The sequence below is a fragment of the Balaenoptera physalus genome, assembly GCF_965194825.1.
Source record: "Balaenoptera physalus genome assembly, chromosome: 17".
Lineage (NCBI taxonomy): Eukaryota > Metazoa > Chordata > Mammalia > Artiodactyla > Balaenopteridae > Balaenoptera > Balaenoptera physalus.
Window position 1 is genome coordinate 35,706,973 of NC_138895.1, and position 23,788 is coordinate 35,730,760.

A 23,788-nucleotide genomic window follows, 5' to 3' on the forward strand; every position below is an offset into this window, starting at 1 on the left:
TAAAAGGAAACTTGACGTGAGTCCTCTCCTCAAGGTAAAGCCTAGAATAGCCCTGCCGAAGTGGAAGCTTGGAGCGGAGTTCTTGAGGCATTAGTTTCAGGTCTCTTTTCTTTTAAGGTTAGTAAGCTTTTCAAGGCCCTGAGGACCTCGCCTGGGCACCCTATTCCCTGCAAGAACACCCAGTACCGGCAGGCTCCACTGGGCTACTAAGAAACATCCAGGCCCGGAAACTTTTCCCATTCATTCTTTGTATTTTGTGTGTAGGCCAACACACTACACTCTTCCTTGGAAGAGCTAGATTTCCTCAGCTCTCCAACAGCTCCAGGAAATGTGTTCTCTCATGTCCTACATATCATGCAAATCTGCCTCATTGCCCTAGGCTGACCGGCACTGAGAAACCAAAACTGCTTCACATTCCTTCTGCAAAGTCATACCTTAACACCCCATCCTTACAGTAGAAAGTCGGCTTGCGTTTCTGCTGTAACCACAGCACAGTTCTTCCTCTTACACTCCAGGGTTTTAGAAGAAGCTAAGCCCGATAGCCTACCCAGAGCGATCCCTGGGGGAGGCGGTTGGCTACACGCAGAATTACGTGCCAAATAAACTTTATTTAAGGAAGGGACCAGTGTGTAGCTAGAGTGTATATTTACTTGGTAGAAATCACAAGGAGGTAGGCTGCATGTTCGCTGGAAACGGGGAACTTATGGCACAAGCCTTGCTTACCCATTTTGAATGCTCCATTCAAGCTGCCTTGAAGCTGCCTAAATAACAATTTTAGGACGGGTCTCTAGTCTCTGTAGGCAAGGCTCTGGGAAGGGAACGAGTGTTCTCTACATCAACAGGGTGCTTTCATAGCCTGGGTGGGAGCCTCTCCTCAGACGCTCTACAGCTAGAAGGAAACTTGACGTGAGTCCTTTCCTCAAGGTAAAGCCTAGAATAGCCCTGCCGAAGTGGAAGCTTGGAGCGGAGTCCTTGAGGCATTAGTTTCAGGTCTGTTTCCTTTTAAGGTTAGTAAGCTTTTCAAGACACCGAGGACCTCGCCTGGGCACCTTATTCCCTGGAAGACCACCGAGTACCGGCAGTCTCCACTGGGCTACTAAGAAACATCCAGGCCCGGAAACCTTTCCCAGTCACTCTGTGTATTTTGTGTGTAGGCCAACACACTGCACTCTTCCTTGGAAGAGCTAGATTTCCTCACCTTTCCAACAGCTCCAGGAAATTTGTTCTCTCACGTCCTACATATCATGCAAATCTGCCTCATTGCCTTAGGCTGACCGGCACTGAGAAACCAAAACTGCTTCACATTCCTTCTACAAAGTCATACCTTAACACCCCATCCTTACAGTAGAAAGTCGGCTTGCGTTTCTGCTGTAACCACAGCACAGTTCTTCATCTTACACTCCAGGGTTTTAGAAGAAGCTAAGCCCGATAGCCTACCCAGAGCGATCCCTGGGGGAGGCGGTTGGCTACACGCAGAATTACGTGCCAAATAAACTTTATTCAAGGAAGGGACCAGTGTGTAGCTAGAGTGTATATTTACTTGGTAGAAATCACAGGGAGGTAGGCTGCATGTTCGCTGGAAACGGGGAACTTATGGCACAAGCCTTGCTTACCCATTTTGAATGCTCCATTCAAGCTGCCTTGAAGCTGCCTAAATAACAATTTTAGGACGGGTCTCTAGTCTCTGTAGGCAAGGCTCTGGGAAGGGAACGAGTGTTCTCTACATCAACAGGGTGCTTTCATAGCCTGGGTGGGAGCCTCTCCTCAGACGCCCTAGAGATAAAGGAAACTTGACGTGAGTTCTTTCCTCCAGGTAAAGCCTTGAATAGCCCTGCCGAAGCTAAGCTTGAAGCAGTTTCCTTGTGGCATTTGTTTTAGGTCTGTTTTCTTTTAAGGTTAGTAAGCTTGTCAAGACACCGAGGACCTCTCGTGGGCACCCTATTCCCTGCAAGAGCACCGAGTACCAGCAGGCTCCACTGGGCTACTAAGAAACATCCAGGCCCGGAAACGTTTCCCAGTCACTGTGTATTTTGTGTGTAGGGCAACACACTGCACTCTTCCTTGGAAGAGCTAGATTTCCTCAGCTCTCCAACAACTCCAGGAAATGTGTTCTCTCAATTCCTATATGTCATGCAAATCTCCCTCATTGCCCTAGGCAGAGCAGCACTGAGAAACCAAAAGTGCAACGCATTCTTTCTTTAAAGTCAAACCTTAAGACCCCATTCTTACAGGAGAAAGTCGGCTTGCTTTCCTGCTGTAACCAAAGCACAGTTCTTCCTCTTACACTCCAGGGTTTTAGAAGAAGCAGAGCCCGATAGCCTACCCAGAGCGCTCCCAAGGGGAGGCGGTTGGCTACACGCAGAATTCCGTGCCAAATAAACTTTATTCAAGGAAGGGACCAGTGTGTAGCTAGAGTGTATATTTACTTGGTAGAAATCACAAGGAGGTAGGCTGCATGTTCGCTGGAAACGGGGAACTTATGGCACAAGCCTTGCTTACCACTTTTGAATGCCCCATTCAAGCTGCCTTGAAGCTACCTAAATTACAATTTTAGGACGGGTCTCTAGTGTCTGTAGGCAGGGCTCTGGGAAGGGAACGAGTGTTCTCTACATCAACAGGGTGCTTTCATAGACTGGGTAGGAGCCTCGCCTGAGCCACTCTAGAGCTAAAAGGAAACTTGACGTGAGTCCTCTCCTCAAGGTAAAGCCTAGAATAGCCCTGCCGAAGTGGAAGCTTGGAGCGGAGTTCTTGAGGCATTAGTTTCAGGTCTGTTTTCTTTTGAGGTTAGTAAGCTTTTCAAGGCCCTGAGGACCTCGCCTGGGCACCCTATTCCCTGCAAGAACACCCAGTACCGGCAGGCTCCACTGGGCTACTAAGAAACATCCAGGCCCGGAAACTTTTCCCATTCACTCTTTGTATTTTGTGTGTAGGCCAACACACTACACTCTTCCTTGGAAGAGCTAGATTTCCTCAGCTCTCCAACAGCTCCAGGAAATGTGTTCTCTCACGTCCTACATATCATGCAATCTGCCTCATTGCCCTAGGCTGACCGGCACTGAGAAACCAAAACTGCTTCACATTCCTTCTACAAAGTCATACCTTAACACCCCATCCTTACAGTAGAAAGTAGGCTTGCGTTTCTGCTGTAACCACAGCACAGTTCTTCCTCTTACACTCCAGGGTTTTAGAAGAAGCTAAGCCCGATAGCCTACCCAGAGCGATCCCTGGGGGAGGCGGTTGGCTACACGCAGAATTACGTGCCAAATAAACTTTATTCAAGGAAGGGACCAGTGTGTAGCTAGAGTGTATATTTACTTGGTAGAAATCACAAGGAGGTAGGCTGCATGTTCGCTGGAAACGGGGAACTTATGGCACAAGCCTCGCTTACCCATTTTGAATGCTCCATTCAAGCTGCCTTGAAGCTGCCTAAATAACAATTTTAGGACGGGTCTCTAGTCTCTGTAGGCAAGGCTCTGGGAAGGGAACGAGTGTTCTCTACATCAACAGGGTGCTTTCATAGCCTGGGTGGGAGCCTCTCCTCAGACGCTCTACAGCTAAAAGGAAACTTGACGTGAGTCCTTTCCTCAAGGTAAAGCCTAGAATAGCCCTGCCGAAGTGGAAGCTTGGAGCGGAGTCCTTGAGGCATTAGTTTCAGGTCTGTTTCCTTTTAAGGTTAGTAAGCTTTTCAGGACACCGAGGACCTCGCCTGGGCACCTTATTCCCTGGAAGACCACCGAGTACCGGCAGTCTCCACTGGGCTACTAAGAAACATCCAGGCCCGGAAACGTTTCCCAGTCACTGTGTATTTTGTGTGTAGGGCAACACACTGCACTCTTCCTTGGAAGAGCTAGATTTCCTCAGCTCTCCAACAACTCCAGGAAATGTGTTCTCTCAATTCCTATATGTCATGCAAATCTCCCTCATTGCCCTAGGCAGAGCAGCACTGAGAAACCAAAAGTGCAACGCATTCTTTCTTTAAAGTCAAACCTTAAGACCCCATCCTTACAGGAGAAAGTCGGCTTGCTTTCCTGCTGTAACCAAAGCACAGTTCTTCCTCTTACACTCCAGGGTTTTAGAAGAAGCAGAGCCCGATAGCCTACCCAGAGCGCTCCCAAGGGGAGGCGGTTGGCTACACGCAGAATTCCATGCCAAATAAACTTTATTCAAGGAAGGGACCAGTGTGTAGCTAGAGTGTATATTTACTTGGTAGAAATCACAAGGAGGTAGGCTGCATGTTCGCTGGAAACGGGGAACTTATGGCACAAGCCTTGCTTACCACTTTTGAATGCCCCATTCAAGCTGCCTTGAAGCTACCTAAATTACAATTTTAGGACGGGTCTCTAGTGTCTGTAGGCAGGGCTCTGGGAAGGGAACGAGTGTTCTCTACATCAACAGGGTGCTTTCATAGACTGGGTAGGAGCCTCGCCTGAGCCACTCTAGAGCTAAAAGGAAACTTGACGTGAGTCCTCTCCTCAAGGTAAAGCCTAGAATAGCCCTGCCGAAGTGGAAGCTTGGAGCGGAGTTCTTGAGGCATTAGTTTCAGGTCTGTTTTCTTTTGAGGTTAGTAAGCTTTTCAAGGCCCTGAGGACCTCGCCTGGGCACCCTATTCCCTGCAAGAACACCCAGTACCGGCAGGCTCCACTGGGCTACTAAGAAACATCCAGGCCCGGAAACTTTTCCCATTCACTCTTTGTATTTTGTGTGTAGGCCAACACACTACACTCTTCCTTGGAAGAGCTAGATTTCCTCAGCTCTCCAACAGCTCCAGGAAATGTGTTCTCTCACGTCCTACATATCATGCAATCTGCCTCATTGCCCTAGGCTGACCGGCACTGAGAAACCAAAACTGCTTCACATTCCTTCTACAAAGTCATACCTTAACACCCCATCCTTACAGTAGAAAGTCGGCTTGCGTTTCTGCTGTAACCACAGCACAGTTCTTCCTCTTACACTCCAGGGTTTTAGAAGAAGCTAAGCCCGATAGCCTACCCAGAGCGATCCCTGGGGGAGGCGGTTGGCTACACGCAGAATTACGTGCCAAATAAACTTTATTCAAGGAAGGGACCAGTGTGTAGCTAGAGTGTATATTTACTTGGTAGAAATCACAAGGAGGTAGGCTGCATGTTCGCTGGAAACGGGGAACTTATGGCACAAGCCTCGCTTACCCATTTTGAATGCTCCATTCAAGCTGCCTTGAAGCTGCCTAAATAACAATTTTAGGACGGGTCTCTAGTCTCTGTAGGCAAGGCTCTGGGAAGGGAACGAGTGTTCTCTACATCAACAGGGTGCTTTCATAGCCTGGGTGGGAGCCTCTCCTCAGACGCTCTACAGCTAAAAGGAAACTTGACGTGAGTCCTTTCCTCAAGGTAAAGCCTAGAATAGCCCTGCCGAAGTGGAAGCTTGGAGCGGAGTCCTTGAGGCATTAGTTTCAGGTCTGTTTCCTTTTAAGGTTAGTAAGCTTTTCAGGACACCGAGGACCTCGCCTGGGCACCTTATTCCCTGGAAGACCACCGAGTACCGGCAGTCTCCACTGGGCTACTAAGAAACATCCAGGCCCGGAAACCTTTCCCAGTCACTCTGTGTATTTTGTGTGTAGGCCAACACACTGCACTCTTCCTTGGAAGAGCTAGATTTCCTCAGCTCTCCAACAGCTCCAGGAAATTTGTTCTCTCACGTCCTACATATCATGCAAATCTGCCTCATTGCCTTAGGCTGACCGGCACTGAGAAACCAAAACTGCTTCACATTCCTTCTACAAAGTCATACCTTAACACCCCATCCTTACAGTAGAAAGTCGGCTTGCGTTTCTGCTGTAACCACAGCACAGTTCTTCCTCTTACACTCCAGGGTTTTAGAAGAAGCTAAGCCCGATAGCCTACCCAGAGCGATCCCTGGGGGAGGCGGTTGGCTACACGCAGAATTACGTGCCAAATAAACTTTATTCAAGGAAGGGACCAGTGTGTAGCTAGAGTGTATATTTACTTGGTACAAATCACAAGGAGGTAGGCTGCATGTTCGCTGGAAACGGGGAACTTATGGCACAAGCCTTGCTTACCCATTTTGAATGCTCCATTCAAGCTGCCTTGAAGCTGCCTAAATAACAATTTTAGGACGGGTCTCTAGTCTCTGTAGGCAAGGCTCTGGGAAGGGAACGAGTGTTCTCTACATCAACAGGGTGCTTTCATAGCCTGGGTGGGAGCCTCTCCTCAGACGCCCTAGAGATAAAGGAAACTTGACGTGAGTTCTTTCCTCCAGGTAAAGCCTTGAATAGCCCTGCCGAAGCTAAGCTTGAAGCAGTTTCCTTGTGGCATTTGTTTTAGGTCTGTTTTCTTTTAAGGTTAGTAAGCTTGTCAAGACACCGAGGACCTCTCGTGGGCACCCTATTCCCTGCAAGAGCACCGAGTACCAGCAGGCTCCACTGGGCTACTAAGAAACATCCAGGCCCGGAAACGTTTCCCAGTCACTGTGTATTTTGTGTGTAGGGCAACACACTGCACTCTTCCTTGGAAGAGCTAGATTTCCTCAGCTCTCCAACAACTCCAGGAAATGTGTTCTCTCAATTCCTATATGTCATGCAAATCTCCCTCATTGCCCTAGGCAGAGCAGCACTGAGAAACCAAAAGTGCAACGCATTCTTTCTTTAAAGTCAAACCTTAAGACCCCATCCTTACAGGAGAAAGTCGGCTTGCTTTCCTGCTGTAACCAAAGCACAGTTCTTCCTCTTACACTCCAGGGTTTTAGAAGAAGCAGAGCCCGATAGCCTACCCAGAGCGCTCCCAAGGGGAGGCGGTTGGCTACACGCAGAATTCCGTGCCAAATAAACTTTATTCAAGGAAGGGACCAGTGTGTAGCTAGAGTGTATATTTACTTGGTAGAAATCACAAGGAGGTAGGCTGCATGTTCGCTGGAAACGGGGAACTTATGGCACAAGCCTTGCTTACCACTTTTGAATGCTCCATTCAAGCTGCCTTGAAGCTACCTAAATTACAATTTTAGGACGGGTCTCTAGTGTCTGTAGGCAGGGCTCTGGGAAGGGAACGAGTGTTCTCTACATCAACAGGGTGCTTTCATAGACTGGGTAGGAGCCTCGCCTGAGACACTCTAGAGCTAAAAGGAAACTTGACGTGAGTCCTCTCCTCAAGGTAAAGCCTAGAATAGCCCTGCCGAAGTGGAAGCTTGGAGCGGAGTTCTTGAGGCATTAGTTTCAGGTCTGTTTTCTTTTAAGGTTAGTAAGCTTTTCAAGGCCCTGAGGACCTCGCCTGGGCACCCTATTCCCTGCAAGAACACCCAGTACCGGCAGGCTCCACTGGGCTACTAAGAAACATCCAGGCCCGGAAACTTTTCCCATTCACTCTTTGTATTTTGTGTGTAGGCCAACACACTACACTCTTCCTTGGAAGAGCTAGATTTCCTCAGCTCTCCAACAGCTCCAGGAAATGTGTTCTCTCACGTCCTACATATCATGCAAATCTGCCTCATTGCCCTAGGCTGACCGGCACTGAGAAACCAAAACTGCTTCACATTCCTTCTACAAAGTCATACCTTAACACTCCATCCTTACAGTAGAAAGTCGGCTTGCGTTTCTGCTGTAACCACAGCACAGTTCTTCCTCTTACACTCCAGGGTTTTAGAAGAAGCTAAGCCCGATAGCCTACCCAGAGCGATCCCTGGGGGAGGCGGTTGGCTACACGCAGAATTACGTGCCAAATAAACTTTATTCAAGGAAGGGACCAGTGTGTAGCTAGAGTGTATATTTACTTGGTAGAAATCACAAGGAGGTAGGCTGCATGTTCGCTGGAAACGGGGAACTTATGGCACAAGCCTTGCTTACCCATTTTGAATGCTCCATTCAAGCTGCCTTGAAGCTGCCTAAATAACAATTTTAGGACGGGTCTCTAGTCTCTGTAGGCAAGGCTCTGGGAAGGGAACGAGTGTTCTCTACATCAACAGGGTGCTTTCATAGCCTGGGTGGGAGCCTCTCCTCAGACGCTCTACAGCTAAAAGGAAACTTGACGTGAGTCCTTTCCTCAAGGTAAAGCCTAGAATAGCCCTGCCGAAGTGGAAGCTTGGAGCGGAGTCCTTGAGGCATTAGTTTCAGGTCTGTTTCCTTTTAAAGTTAGTAAGCTTTTCAGGACACCGAGGACCTCGCCTGGGCACCTTATTCCCTGGAAGACCACCGAGTACCGGCAGTCTCCACTGGGCTACTAAGAAACATCCAGGCCCGGAAACCTTTCCCAGTCACTCTGTGTATTTTGTGTGTAGGCCAACACACTGCACTCTTCCTTGGAAGAGCTAGATTTCCTCAGCTCTCCAACAGCTCCAGGAAATTTGTTCTCTCACGTCCTACATATCATGCAAATCTGCCTCATTGCCCTAGGCTGAGCAGCTCTGAGAAACCAAAACGGCTTCGCATTCCTTCTACAAAGTCATACCTTAAGACCCCATCCTTACAGGAGAAAGTCAGCTTGCGTTTCTGCTGTAACCAAAGCACAGATCTTCCTCTTACACTGCAGGGTTTTAGAAGAAGCTAAGCCAGATAGCCTACCTAGAGCGCTCCTTGGGGGAGGCTGTTGGCTACACGCAGAACTCCGTGCCAAATAAACTTTATTCAAGGAAGGGACCAGTGTGTAGCTAGAGTGTATATTTACTTGGTAGAAATCACAAGTAGGTAGGCCGCGTGTTCGCTGGAAACGGTGACCTTATGGCACAAGCCTTGCTTTCCCATTTTGAATGCTCCATGCATGCTGCCTTGAAGTTACCTAAATAACAGTTTTAGGACGAGTCTTTAGTCATTGTAGGCAGGGCTCTGGGAAGGGAACGAGTGTTCTCTGCATCAACAGGGTGCTTTCATAGCCTGGGTGGGAGCCTCTCCTCAGACGCCCTAGAGATAAAGGAAACTTGACGTGAGTTCTTTCCTCCAGGTAAAGCCTTGAATAGCCCTGCCGAAGCTAAGCTTGAAGCAGTTTCCTTGTGGCATTTGTTTTAGGTCTGTTTTCTTTTAAGGTTAGTAAGCTTGTCAAGACACCGAGGACCTCTCGTGGGCACCCTATTCCCTGCAAGAGCACCGAGTACCAGCAGGCTCCACTGGGCTACTAAGAAACATCCAGGCCCGGAAACGTTTCCCAGTCACTGTGTATTTTGTGTGTAGGGCAACACACTGCACTCTTCCTTGGAAGAGCTAGATTTCCTCAGCTCTCCAACAGCTCCAGGAAATGTGTTCTCTCACGTCCTACATATCATGCAAATCTGCCTCATTGCCCTAGGCTGACCGGCACTGAGAAACCAAAACTGCTTCACATTCCTTCTACAAAGTCATACCTTAACACCCCATCCTTACAGTAGAAAGTCGGCTTGCGTTTCTGCTGTAACCACAGCACAGTTCTTCCTCTTACACTCCAGGGTTTTAGAAGAAGCTAAGCCCGATAGCCTACCCAGAGCGATCCCTGGGGGAGGCGGTTGGCTACACGCAGAATTACGTGCCAAATAAACTTTATTCAAGGAAGGGACCAGTGTGTAGCTAGAGTGTATATTTACTTGGTAGAAATCACAAGGAGGTAGGCTGCATGTTCGCTGGAAACGGGGAACTTATGGCACAAGCCTTGCTTACCCATTTTGAATGCTCCATTCAAGCTGCCTTGAAGCTGCCTAAATAACAATTTTAGGACGGGTCTCTAGTCTCTGTAGGCAAGGCTCTGGGAAGGGAACGAGTGTTCTCTACATCAACAGGGTGCTTTCATAGCCTGGGTGGGAGCCTCTCCTCAGACGCTCTACAGCTAAAAGGAAACTTGACGTGAGTCCTCTCCTCAAGGTAAAGCCTAGAATAGCCCTGCCGAAGTGGAAGCTTGGAGCGGAGTTCTTGAGGCATTAGTTTCAGGTCTCTTTTCTTTTAAGGTTAGTAAGCTTTTCAAGGCCCTGAGGACCTCGCCTGGGCACCCTATTCCCTGCAAGAACACCCAGTACCGGCAGGCTCCACTGGGCTACTAAGAAACATCCAGGCCCGGAAACTTTTCCCATTCACTCTTTGTATTTTGTGTGTAGGCCAACACACTACACTCTTCCTTGGAAGAGCTAGATTTCCTCAGCTCTCCAACAGCTCCAGGAAATGTGTTCTCTCATGTCCTACATATCATGCAAATCTGCCTCATTGCCCTAGGCTGACCGGCACTGAGAAACCAAAACTGCTTCACATTCCTTCTACAAAGTCATACCTTAACACCCCATCCTTACAGTAGAAAGTCGGCTTGCGTTTCTGCTGTAACCACAGCACAGTTCTTCCTCTTACACTCCAGGGTTTTAGAAGAAGCTAAGCCCGATAGCCTACCCAGAGCGATCCCTGGGGGAGGCGGTTGGCTACACGCAGAATTACGTGCCAAATAAACTTTATTTAAGGAAGGGACCAGTGTGTAGCTAGAGTGTATATTTACTTGGTAGAAATCACAAGGAGGTAGGCTGCATGTTCGCTGGAAACGGGGAACTTATGGCACAAGCCTTGCTTACCCATTTTGAATGCTCCATTCAAGCTGCCTTGAAGCTGCCTAAATAACAATTTTAGGACGGGTCTCTAGTCTCTGTAGGCAAGGCTCTGGGAAGGGAACGAGTGTTCTCTACATCAACAGGGTGCTTTCATAGCCTGGGTGGGAGCCTCTCCTCAGACGCTCTACAGCTAGAAGGAAACTTGACGTGAGTCCTTTCCTCAAGGTAAAGCCTAGAATAGCCCTGCCGAAGTGGAAGCTTGGAGCGGAGTCCTTGAGGCATTAGTTTCAGGTCTGTTTCCTTTTAAGGTTAGTAAGCTTTTCAAGACACCGAGGACCTCGCCTGGGCACCTTATTCCCTGGAAGACCACCGAGTACCGGCAGTCTCCACTGGGCTACTAAGAAACATCCAGGCCCGGAAACCTTTCCCAGTCACTCTGTGTATTTTGTGTGTAGGCCAACACACTGCACTCTTCCTTGGAAGAGCTAGATTTCCTCACCTTTCCAACAGCTCCAGGAAATTTGTTCTCTCACGTCCTACATATCATGCAAATCTGCCTCATTGCCTTAGGCTGACCGGCACTGAGAAACCAAAACTGCTTCACATTCCTTCTACAAAGTCATACCTTAACACCCCATCCTTACAGTAGAAAGTCGGCTTGCGTTTCTGCTGTAACCACAGCACAGTTCTTCATCTTACACTCCAGGGTTTTAGAAGAAGCTAAGCCCGATAGCCTACCCAGAGCGATCCCTGGGGGAGGCGGTTGGCTACACGCAGAATTACGTGCCAAATAAACTTTATTCAAGGAAAGGACCAGTGTGTAGCTAGAGTGTATATTTACTTGGTAGAAATCACAGGGAGGTAGGCTGCATGTTCGCTGGAAACGGGGAACTTATGGCACAAGCCTTGCTTACCCATTTTGAATGCTCCATTCAAGCTGCCTTGAAGCTGCCTAAATAACAATTTTAGGACGGGTCTCTAGTCTCTGTAGGCAAGGCTCTGGGAAGGGAACGAGTGTTCTCTACATCAACAGGGTGCTTTCATAGCCTGGGTGGGAGCCTCTCCTCAGACGCCCTAGAGATAAAGGAAACTTGACGTGAGTTCTTTCCTCCAGGTAAAGCCTTGAATAGCCCTGCCGAAGCTAAGCTTGAAGCAGTTTCCTTGTGGCATTTGTTTTAGGTCTGTTTTCTTTTAAGGTTAGTAAGCTTGTCAAGACACCGAGGACCTCTCGTGGGCACCCTATTCCCTGCAAGAGCACCGAGTACCAGCAGGCTCCACTGGGCTACTAAGAAACATCCAGGCCCGGAAACGTTTCCCAGTCACTGTGTATTTTGTGTGTAGGGCAACACACTGCACTCTTCCTTGGAAGAGCTAGATTTCCTCAGCTCTCCAACAACTCCAGGAAATGTGTTCTCTCAATTCCTATATGTCATGCAAATCTCCCTCATTGCCCTAGGCAGAGCAGCACTGAGAAACCAAAAGTGCAACGCATTCTTTCTTTAAAGTCAAACCTTAAGACCCCATCCTTACAGGAGAAAGTCGGCTTGCTTTCCTGCTGTAACCAAAGCACAGTTCTTCCTCTTACACTCCAGGGTTTTAGAAGAAGCAGAGCCCGATAGCCTACCCAGAGCGCTCCCAAGGGGAGGCGGTTGGCTACACGCAGAATTCCGTGCCAAATAAACTTTATTCAAGGAAGGGACCAGTGTGTAGCTAGAGTGTATATTTACTTGGTAGAAATCACAAGGAGGTAGGCTGCATGTTCGCTGGAAACGGGGAACTTATGGCACAAGCCTTGCTTACCACTTTTGAATGCCCCATTCAAGCTGCCTTGAAGCTACCTAAATTACAATTTTAGGACGGGTCTCTAGTGTCTGTAGGCAGGGCTCTGGGAAGGGAACGAGTGTTCTCTACATCAACAGGGTGCTTTCATAGACTGGGTAGGAGCCTCGCCTGAGCCACTCTAGAGCTAAAAGGAAACTTGACGTGAGTCCTCTCCTCAAGGTAAAGCCTAGAATAGCCCTGCCGAAGTGGAAGCTTGGAGCGGAGTTCTTGAGGCATTAGTTTCAGGTCTGTTTTCTTTTGAGGTTAGTAAGCTTTTCAAGGCCCTGAGGACCTCGCCTGGGCACCCTATTCCCTGCAAGAACACCCAGTACCGGCAGGCTCCACTGGGCTACTAAGAAACATCCAGGCCCGGAAACTTTTCCCATTCACTCTTTGTATTTTGTGTGTAGGCCAACACACTACACTCTTCCTTGGAAGAGCTAGATTTCCTCAGCTCTCCAACAGCTCCAGGAAATGTGTTCTCTCACGTCCTACATATCATGCAATCTGCCTCATTGCCCTAGGCTGACCGGCACTGAGAAACCAAAACTGCTTCACATTCCTTCTACAAAGTCATACCTTAACACCCCATCCTTACAGTAGAAAGTCGGCTTGCGTTTCTGCTGTAACCACAGCACAGTTCTTCCTCTTACACTCCAGGGTTTTAGAAGAAGCTAAGCCCGATAGCCTACCCAGAGCGATCCCTGGGGGAGGCGGTTGGCTACACGCAGAATTACGTGCCAAATAAACTTTATTCAAGGAAGGGACCAGTGTGTAGCTAGAGTGTATATTTACTTGGTAGAAATCACAAGGAGGTAGGCTGCATGTTCGCTGGAAACGGGGAACTTATGGCACAAGCCTCGCTTACCCATTTTGAATGCTCCATTCAAGCTGCCTTGAAGCTGCCTAAATAACAATTTTAGGACGGGTCTCTAGTCTCTGTAGGCAAGGCTCTGGGAAGGGAACGAGTGTTCTCTACATCAACAGGGTGCTTTCATAGCCTGGGTGGGAGCCTCTCCTCAGACGCTCTACAGCTAAAAGGAAACTTGACGTGAGTCCTTTCCTCAAGGTAAAGCCTAGAATAGCCCTGCCGAAGTGGAAGCTTGGAGCGGAGTCCTTGAGGCATTAGTTTCAGGTCTGTTTCCTTTTAAGGTTAGTAAGCTTTTCAGGACACCGAGGACCTCGCCTGGGCACCTTATTCCCTGGAAGACCACCGAGTACCGGCAGTCTCCACTGGGCTACTAAGAAACATCCAGGCCCGGAAACGTTTCCCAGTCACTGTGTATTTTGTGTGTAGGGCAACACACTGCACTCTTCCTTGGAAGAGCTAGATTTCCTCAGCTCTCCAACAACTCCAGGAAATGTGTTCTCTCAATTCCTATATGTCATGCAAATCTCCCTCATTGCCCTAGGCAGAGCAGCACTGAGAAACCAAAAGTGCAACGCATTCTTTCTTTAAAGTCAAACCTTAAGACCCCATCCTTACAGGAGAAAGTCGGCTTGCTTTCCTGCTGTAACCAAAGCACAGTTCTTCCTCTTACACTCCAGGGTTTTAGAAGAAGCAGAGCCCGATAGCCTACCCAGAGCGCTCCCAAGGGGAGGCGGTTGGCTACACGCAGAATTCCATGCCAAATAAACTTTATTCAAGGAAGGGACCAGTGTGTAGCTAGAGTGTATATTTACTTGGTAGAAATCACAAGGAGGTAGGCTGCATGTTCGCTGGAAACGGGGAACTTATGGCACAAGCCTTGCTTACCACTTTTGAATGCCCCATTCAAGCTGCCTTGAAGCTACCTAAATTACAATTTTAGGACGGGTCTCTAGTGTCTGTAGGCAGGGCTCTGGGAAGGGAACGAGTGTTCTCTACATCAACAGGGTGCTTTCATAGACTGGGTAGGAGCCTCGCCTGAGCCACTCTAGAGCTAAAAGGAAACTTGACGTGAGTCCTCTCCTCAAGGTAAAGCCTAGAATAGCCCTGCCGAAGTGGAAGCTTGGAGCGGAGTTCTTGAGGCATTAGTTTCAGGTCTGTTTTCTTTTGAGGTTAGTAAGCTTTTCAAGGCCCTGAGGACCTCGCCTGGGCACCCTATTCCCTGCAAGAACACCCAGTACCGGCAGGCTCCACTGGGCTACTAAGAAACATCCAGGCCCGGAAACTTTTCCCATTCACTCTTTGTATTTTGTGTGTAGGCCAACACACTACACTCTTCCTTGGAAGAGCTAGATTTCCTCAGCTCTCCAACAGCTCCAGGAAATGTGTTCTCTCACGTCCTACATATCATGCAATCTGCCTCATTGCCCTAGGCTGACCGGCACTGAGAAACCAAAACTGCTTCACATTCCTTCTACAAAGTCATACCTTAACACCCCATCCTTACAGTAGAAAGTCGGCTTGCGTTTCTGCTGTAACCACAGCACAGTTCTTCCTCTTACACTCCAGGGTTTTAGAAGAAGCTAAGCCCGATAGCCTACCCAGAGCGATCCCTGGGGGAGGCGGTTGGCTACACGCAGAATTACGTGCCAAATAAACTTTATTCAAGGAAGGGACCAGTGTGTAGCTAGAGTGTATATTTACTTGGTAGAAATCACAAGGAGGTAGGCTGCATGTTCGCTGGAAACGGGGAACTTATGGCACAAGCCTCGCTTACCCATTTTGAATGCTCCATTCAAGCTGCCTTGAAGCTGCCTAAATAACAATTTTAGGACGGGTCTCTAGTCTCTGTAGGCAAGGCTCTGGGAAGGGAACGAGTGTTCTCTACATCAACAGGGTGCTTTCATAGCCTGGGTGGGAGCCTCTCCTCAGACGCTCTACAGCTAAAAGGAAACTTGACGTGAGTCCTTTCCTCAAGGTAAAGCCTAGAATAGCCCTGCCGAAGTGGAAGCTTGGAGCGGAGTCCTTGAGGCATTAGTTTCAGGTCTGTTTCCTTTTAAGGTTAGTAAGCTTTTCAGGACACCGAGGACCTCGCCTGGGCACCTTATTCCCTGGAAGACCACCGAGTACCGGCAGTCTCCACTGGGCTACTAAGAAACATCCAGGCCCGGAAACCTTTCCCAGTCACTCTGTGTATTTTGTGTGTAGGCCAACACACTGCACTCTTCCTTGGAAGAGCTAGATTTCCTCAGCTCTCCAACAGCTCCAGGAAATTTGTTCTCTCACGTCCTACATATCATGCAAATCTGCCTCATTGCCTTAGGCTGACCGGCACTGAGAAACCAAAACTGCTTCACATTCCTTCTACAAAGTCATACCTTAACACCCCATCCTTACAGTAGAAAGTCGGCTTGCGTTTCTGCTGTAACCACAGCACAGTTCTTCCTCTTACACTCCAGGGTTTTAGAAGAAGCTAAGCCCGATAGCCTACCCAGAGCGATCCCTGGGGGAGGCGGTTGGCTACACGCAGAATTACGTGCCAAATAAACTTTATTCAAGGAAGGGACCAGTGTGTAGCTAGAGTGTATATTTACTTGGTACAAATCACAAGGAGGTAGGCTGCATGTTCGCTGGAAACGGGGAACTTATGGCACAAGCCTTGCTTACCCATTTTGAATGCTCCATTCAAGCTGCCTTGAAGCTGCCTAAATAACAATTTTAGGACGGGTCTCTAGTCTCTGTAGGCAAGGCTCTGGGAAGGGAACGAGTGTTCTCTACATCAACAGGGTGCTTTCATAGCCTGGGTGGGAGCCTCTCCTCAGACGCCCTAGAGATAAAGGAAACTTGACGTGAGTTCTTTCCTCCAGGTAAAGCCTTGAATAGCCCTGCCGAAGCTAAGCTTGAAGCAGTTTCCTTGTGGCATTTGTTTTAGGTCTGTTTTCTTTTAAGGTTAGTAAGCTTGTCAAGACACCGAGGACCTCTCGTGGGCACCCTATTCCCTGCAAGAGCACCGAGTACCAGCAGGCTCCACTGGGCTACTAAGAAACATCCAGGCCCGGAAACGTTTCCCAGTCACTGTGTATTTTGTGTGTAGGGCAACACACTGCACTCTTCCTTGGAAGAGCTAGATTTCCTCAGCTCTCCAACAACTCCAGGAAATGTGTTCTCTCAATTCCTATATGTCATGCAAATCTCCCTCATTGCCCTAGGCAGAGCAGCACTGAGAAACCAAAAGTGCAACGCATTCTTTCTTTAAAGTCAAACCTTAAGACCCCATCCTTACAGGAGAAAGTCGGCTTGCTTTCCTGCTGTAACCAAAGCACAGTTCTTCCTCTTACACTCCAGGGTTTTAGAAGAAGCAGAGCCCGATAGCCTACCCAGAGCGCTCCCAAGGGGAGGCGGTTGGCTACACGCAGAATTCCGTGCCAAATAAACTTTATTCAAGGAAGGGACCAGTGTGTAGCTAGAGTGTATATTTACTTGGTAGAAATCACAAGGAGGTAGGCTGCATGTTCGCTGGAAACGGGGAACTTATGGCACAAGCCTTGCTTACCACTTTTGAATGCTCCATTCAAGCTGCCTTGAAGCTACCTAAATTACAATTTTAGGACGGGTCTCTAGTGTCTGTAGGCAGGGCTCTGGGAAGGGAACGAGTGTTCTCTACATCAACAGGGTGCTTTCATAGACTGGGTAGGAGCCTCGCCTGAGACACTCTAGAGCTAAAAGGAAACTTGACGTGAGTCCTCTCCTCAAGGTAAAGCCTAGAATAGCCCTGCCGAAGTGGAAGCTTGGAGCGGAGTTCTTGAGGCATTAGTTTCAGGTCTGTTTTCTTTTAAGGTTAGTAAGCTTTTCAAGGCCCTGAGGACCTCGCCTGGGCACCCTATTCCCTGCAAGAACACCCAGTACCGGCAGGCTCCACTGGGCTACTAAGAAACATCCAGGCCCGGAAACTTTTCCCATTCACTCTTTGTATTTTGTGTGTAGGCCAACACACTACACTCTTCCTTGGAAGAGCTAGATTTCCTCAGCTCTCCAACAGCTCCAGGAAATGTGTTCTCTCACGTCCTACATATCATGCAAATCTGCCTCATTGCCCTAGGCTGACCGGCACTGAGAAACCAAAACTGCTTCACATTCCTTCTACAAAGTCATACCTTAACACTCCATCCTTACAGTAGAAAGTCGGCTTGCGTTTCTGCTGTAACCACAGCACAGTTCTTCCTCTTACACTCCAGGGTTTTAGAAGAAGCTAAGCCCGATAGCCTACCCAGAGCGATCCCTGGGGGAGGCGGTTGGCTACACGCAGAATTACGTGCCAAATAAACTTTATTCAAGGAAGGGACCAGTGTGTAGCTAGAGTGTATATTTACTTGGTAGAAATCACAAGGAGGTAGGCTGCATGTTCGCTGGAAACGGGGAACTTATGGCACAAGCCTTGCTTACCCATTTTGAATGCTCCATTCAAGCTGCCTTGAAGCTGCCTAAATAACAATTTTAGGACGGGTCTCTAGTCTCTGTAGGCAAGGCTCTGGGAAGGGAACGAGTGTTCTCTACATCAACAGGGTGCTTTCATAGCCTGGGTGGGAGCCTCTCCTCAGACGCTCTACAGCTAAAAGGAAACTTGACGTGAGTCCTTTCCTCAAGGTAAAGCCTAGAATAGCCCTGCCGAAGTGGAAGCTTGGAGCGGAGTCCTTGAGGCATTAGTTTCAGGTCTGTTTCCTTTTAAAGTTAGTAAGCTTTTCAGGACACCGAGGACCTCGCCTGGGCACCTTATTCCCTGGAAGACCACCGAGTACCGGCAGTCTCCACTGGGCTACTAAGAAACATCCAGGCCCGGAAACCTTTCCCAGTCACTCTGTGTATTTTGTGTGTAGGCCAACACACTGCACTCTTCCTTGGAAGAGCTAGATTTCCTCAGCTCTCCAACAGCTCCAGGAAATTTGTTCTCTCACGTCCTACATATCATGCAAATCTGCCTCATTGCCCTAGGCTGAGCAGCTCTGAGAAACCAAAACGGCTTCGCATTCCTTCTACAAAGTCATACCTTAAGACCCCATCCTTACAGGAGAAAGTCAGCTTGCGTTTCTGCTGTAACCAAAGCACAGATCTTCCTCTTACACTGCAGGGTTTTAGAAGAAGCTAAGCCAGATAGCCTACCTAGAGCGCTCCTTGGGGGAGGCTGTTGGCTACACGCAGAACTCCGTGCCAAATAAACTTTATTCAAGGAAGGGACCAGTGTGTAGCTAGAGTGTATATTTACTTGGTAGAAATCACAAGTAGGTAGGCCGCGTGTTCGCTGGAAACGGTGACCTTATGGCACAAGCCTTGCTTTCCCATTTTGAATGCTCCATGCATGCTGCCTTGAAGTTACCTAAATAACAGTTTTAGGACGAGTCTTTAGTCATTGTAGGCAGGGCTCTGGGAAGGGAACGAGTGTTCTCTGCATCAACAGGGTGCTTTCATAGCCTGGGTGGGAGCCTCTCCTCAGACGCCCTAGAGATAAAGGAAACTTGACGTGAGTTCTTTCCTCCAGGTAAAGCCTTGAATAGCCCTGCCGAAGCTAAGCTTGAAGCAGTTTCCTTGTGGCATTTGTTTTAGGTCTGTTTTCTTTTAAGGTTAGTAAGCTTGTCAAGACACCGAGGACCTCTCGTGGGCACCCTATTCCCTGCAAGAGCACCGAGTACCAGCAGGCTCCACTGGGCTACTAAGAAACATCCAGGCCCGGAAACGTTTCCCAGTCACTGTGTATTTTGTGTGTAGGGCAACACACTGCACTCTTCCTTGGAAGAGCTAGATTTCCTCAGCTCTCCAACAGCTCCAGGAAATGTGTTCTCTCACGTCCTACATATCATGCAAATCTGCCTCATTGCCCTAGGCTGACCGGCACTGAGAAACCAAAACTGCTTCACATTCCTTCTACAAAGTCATACCTTAACACCCCATCCTTACAGTAGAAAGTCGGCTTGCGTTTCTGCTGTAACCACAGCACAGTTCTTCCTCTTACACTCCAGGGTTTTAGAAGAAGCTAAGCCCGATAGCCTACCCAGAGCGATCCCTGGGGGAGGCGGTTGGCTACACGCAGAATTACGTGCCAAGTAAACTTTATTCAAGGAAGGGACCAGTGTGTAGCTAGAGTGTATATTTACTTGGTAGAAATCACAAGGAGGTAGGCTGCATGTTCGCTGGAAACGGGGAACTTATGGCACAAGCCTTGCTTACCCATTTTGAATGCTCCATTCAAGCTGCCTTGAAGCTGCCTAAATAACAATTTTAGGACGGGTCTCTAGTCTCTGTAGGCAAGGCTCTGGGAAGGGAACGAGTGTTCTCTACATCAACAGGGTGCTTTCATAGCCTGGGTGGGAGCCTCTCCTCAGACGCTCTACAGCTAAAAGGAAACTTGACGTGAGTCCTCTCCTCAAGGTAAAGCCTAGAATAGCCCTGCCGAAGTGGAAGCTTGGAGCGGAGTTCTTGAGGCATTAGTTTCAGGTCTCTTTTCTTTTAAGGTTAGTAAGCTTTTCAAGGCCCTGAGGACCTCGCCTGGGCACCCTATTCCCTGCAAGAACACCCAGTACCGGCAGGCTCCACTGGGCTACTAAGAAACATCCAGGCCCGGAAACTTTTCCCATTCACTCTTTGTATTTTGTGTGTAGGCCAACACACTACACTCTTCCTTGGAAGAGCTAGATTTCCTCAGCTCTCCAACAGTTCCAGGAAATGTGTTCTCTCATGTCCTACATATCATGCAAATCTGCCTCATTGCCCTAGGCTGACCGGCACTGAGAAACCAAAACTGCTTCACATTCCTTCTACAAAGTCATACCTTAACACCCCATCCTTACAGTAGAAAGTCGGCTTGCGTTTCTGCTGTAACCACAGCACAGTTCTTCCTCTTACACTCCAGGGTTTTAGAAGAAGCTAAGCCCGATAGCCTACCCAGAGCGATCCCTGGGGGAGGCGGTTGGCTACACGCAGAATTACGTGCCAAATAAACTTTATTTAAGGAAGGGACCAGTGTGTAGCTAGAGTGTATATTTACTTGGTAGAAATCACAAGGAGGTAGGCTGCATGTTCGCTGGAAACGGGGAACTTATGGCACAAGCCTTGCTTACCCATTTTGAATGCTCCATTCAAGCTGCCTTGAAGCTGCCTAAATAACAATTTTAGGACGGGTCTCTAGTCTCTGTAGGCAAGGCTCTGGGAAGGGAACGAGTGTTCTCTACATCAACAGGGTGCTTTCATAGCCTGGGTGGGAGCCTCTCCTCAGACGCTCTACAGCTAGAAGGAAACTTGACGTGAGTCCTTTCCTCAAGGTAAAGCCTAGAATAGCCCTGCCGAAGTGGAAGCTTGGAGCGGAGTCCTTGAGGCATTAGTTTCAGGTCTGTTTCCTTTTAAGGTTAGTAAGCTTTTCAAGACACCGAGGACCTCGCCTGGGCACCTTATTCCCTGGAAGACCACCGAGTACCGGCAGTCTCCACTGGGCTACTAAGAAACATCCAGGCCCGGAAACCTTTCCCAGTCACTCTGTGTATTTTGTGTGTAGGCCAACACACTGCACTCTTCCTTGGAAGAGCTAGATTTCCTCACCTTTCCAACAGCTCCAGGAAATTTGTTCTCTCACGTCCTACATATCATGCAAATCTGCCTCATTGCCTTAGGCTGACCGGCACTGAGAAACCAAAACTGCTTCACATTCCTTCTACAAAGTCATACCTTAACACCCCATCCTTACAGTAGAAAGTCGGCTTGCGTTTCTGCTGTAACCACAGCACAGTTCTTCATCTTACACTCCAGGGTTTTAGAAGAAGCTAAGCCCGATAGCCTACCCAGAGCGATCCCTGGGGGAGGCGGTTGGCTACACGCAGAATTACGTGCCAAATAAACTTTATTCAAGGAAGGGACCAGTGTGTAGCTAGAGTGTATATTTACTTGGTAGAAATCACAGGGAGGTAGGCTGCATGTTCGCTGGAAACGGGGAACTTATGGCACAAGCCTTGCTTACCCATTTTGAATGCTCCATTCAAGCTGCCTTGAAGCTGCCTAAATAACAATTTTAGGACGGGTCTCTAGTCTCTGTAGGCAAGGCTCTGGGAAGGGAACGAGTGTTCTCTACATCAACAGGGTGCTTTCATAGCCTGGGTGGGAGCCTCTCCTCAGACGCCCTAGAGATAAAGGAAACTTGACGTGAGTTCTTTCCTCCAGGTAAAGCCTTGAATAGCCCTGCCGAAGCTAAGCTTGAAGCAGTTTCCTTGTGGCATTTGTTTTAGGTCTGTTTTCTTTTAAGGTTAGTAAGCTTGTCAAGACACCGAGGACCTCTCGTGGGCACCCTATTCCCTGCAAGAGCACCGAGTACCAGCAGGCTCCACTGGGCTACTAAGAAACATCCAGGCCCGGAAACGTTTCCCAGTCACTGTGTATTTTGTGTGTAGGGCAACACACTGCACTCTTCCTTGGAAGAGCTAGATTTCCTCAGCTCTCCAACAACTCCAGGAAATGTGTTCTCTCAATTCCTATATGTCATGCAAATCTCCCTCATTGCCCTAGGCAGAGCAGCACTGAGAAACCAAAAGTGCAACGCATTCTTTCTTTAAAGTCAAACCTTAAGACCCCATCCTTACAGGAGAAAGTCGGCTTGCTTTCCTGCTGTAACCAAAGCACAGTTCTTCCTCTTACACTCCAGGGTTTTAGAAGAAGCAGAGCCCGATAGCCTACCCAGAGCGCTCCCAAGGGGAGGCGGTTGGCTACACGCAGAATTCCGTGCCAAATAAACTTTATTCAAGGAAGGGACCAGTGTGTAGCTAGAGTGTATATTTACTTGGTAGAAATCACAAGGAGGTAGGCTGCATGTTCGCTGGAAACGGGGAACTTATGGCACAAGCCTTGCTTACCACTTTTGAATGCCCCATTCAAGCTGCCTTGAAGCTACCTAAATTACAATTTTAGGACGGGTCTCTAGTGTCTGTAGGCAGGGCTCTGGGAAGGGAACGAGTGTTCTCTACATCAACAGGGTGCTTTCATAGACTGGGTAGGAGCCTCGCCTGAGCCACTCTAGAGCTAAAAGGAAACTTGACGTGAGTCCTCTCCTCAAGGTAAAGCCTAGAATAGCCCTGCCGAAGTGGAAGCTTGGAGCGGAGTTCTTGAGGCATTAGTTTCAGGTCTGTTTTCTTTTGAGGTTAGTAAGCTTTTCAAGGCCCTGAGGACCTCGCCTGGGCACCCTATTCCCTGCAAGAACACCCAGTACCGGCAGGCTCCACTGGGCTACTAAGAAACATCCAGGCCCGGAAACTTTTCCCATTCACTCTTTGTATTTTGTGTGTAGGCCAACACACTACACTCTTCCTTGGAAGAGCTAGATTTCCTCAGCTCTCCAACAGCTCCAGGAAATGTGTTCTCTCACGTCCTACATATCATGCAATCTGCCTCATTGCCCTAGGCTGACCGGCACTGAGAAACCAAAACTGCTTCACATTCCTTCTACAAAGTCATACCTTAACACCCCATCCTTACAGTAGAAAGTCGGCTTGCGTTTCTGCTGTAACCACAGCACAGTTCTTCCTCTTACACTCCAGGGTTTTAGAAGAAGCTAAGCCCGATAGCCTACCCAGAGCGATCCCTGGGGGAGGCGGTTGGCTACACGCAGAATTACGTGCCAAATAAACTTTATTCAAGGAAGGGACCAGTGTGTAGCTAGAGTGTATATTTACTTGGTAGAAATCACAAGGAGGTAGGCTGCATGTTCGCTGGAAACGGGGAACTTATGGCACAAGCCTCGCTTACCCATTTTGAATGCTCCATTCAAGCTGCCTTGAAGCTGCCTAAATAACAATTTTAGGACGGGTCTCTAGTCTCTGTAGGCAAGGCTCTGGGAAGGGAACGAGTGTTCTCTACATCAACAGGGTGCTTTCATAGCCTGGGTGGGAGCCTCTCCTCAGACGCTCTACAGCTAAAAGGAAACTTGACGTGAGTCCTTTCCTCAAGGTAAAGCCTAGAATAGCCCTGCCGAAGTGGAAGCTTGGAGCGGAGTCCTTGAGGCATTAGTTTCAGGTCTGTTTCCTTTTAAGGTTAGTAAGCTTTTCAGGACACCGAGGACCTCGCCTGGGCACCTTATTCCCTGGAAGACCACCGAGTACCGGCAGTCTCCACTGGGCTACTAAGAAACATCCAGGCCCGGAAACGTTTCCCAGTCACTGTGTATTTTGTGTGTAGGGCAACACACTGCACTCTTCCTTGGAAGAGCTAGATTTCCTCAGCTCTCCAACAACTCCAGGAAATGTGTTCTCTCAATTCCTATATGTCATGCAAATCTCCCTCATTGCCCTAGGCAGAGCAGCACTGAGAAACCAAAAGTGCAACGCATTCTTTCTTTAAAGTCAAACCTTAAGACCCCATCCTTACAGGAGAAAGTCGGCTTGCTTTCCTGCTGTAACCAAAGCACAGTTCTTCCTCTTACACTCCAGGGTTTTAGAAGAAGCAGAGCCCGATAGCCTACCCAGAGCGCTCCCAAGGGGAGGCGGTTGGCTACACGCAGAATTCCATGCCAAATAAACTTTATTCAAGGAAGGGACCAGTGTGTAGCTAGAGTGTATATTTACTTGGTAGAAATCACAAGGAGGTAGGCTGCATGTTCGC